Source organism: Ranitomeya imitator, chromosome 2 (genome assembly GCF_032444005.1).
Source record: "Ranitomeya imitator isolate aRanImi1 chromosome 2, aRanImi1.pri, whole genome shotgun sequence".
NCBI classification, from domain to species: domain Eukaryota; kingdom Metazoa; phylum Chordata; class Amphibia; order Anura; family Dendrobatidae; genus Ranitomeya; species Ranitomeya imitator.
The window spans coordinates 261606525-261606730 of record NC_091283.1 but is presented as its reverse complement, the minus strand read 5'-3'; positions in this window follow the sequence as shown (position 1 = coordinate 261606730).

Below are 206 nucleotides of genomic sequence, written 5' to 3'. Positions count from 1 at the left end.
ATGTGTGGGGTCTATTTGTCTCCAGAGAAATCACACGTTACATTCCACACATAACATTGTGTAGAAAAGGCGGCGCGAGGTAATTGTGCCAGTAGTGAGGGCGAATAATGGCGGAAATGTCACTGACTGAGGAGAAGTCTCCATGTAGCGTCTTCACTGCCGATCACGTGACCCCTGACTCCTCCCCCTGTGACCTCATCACAGGT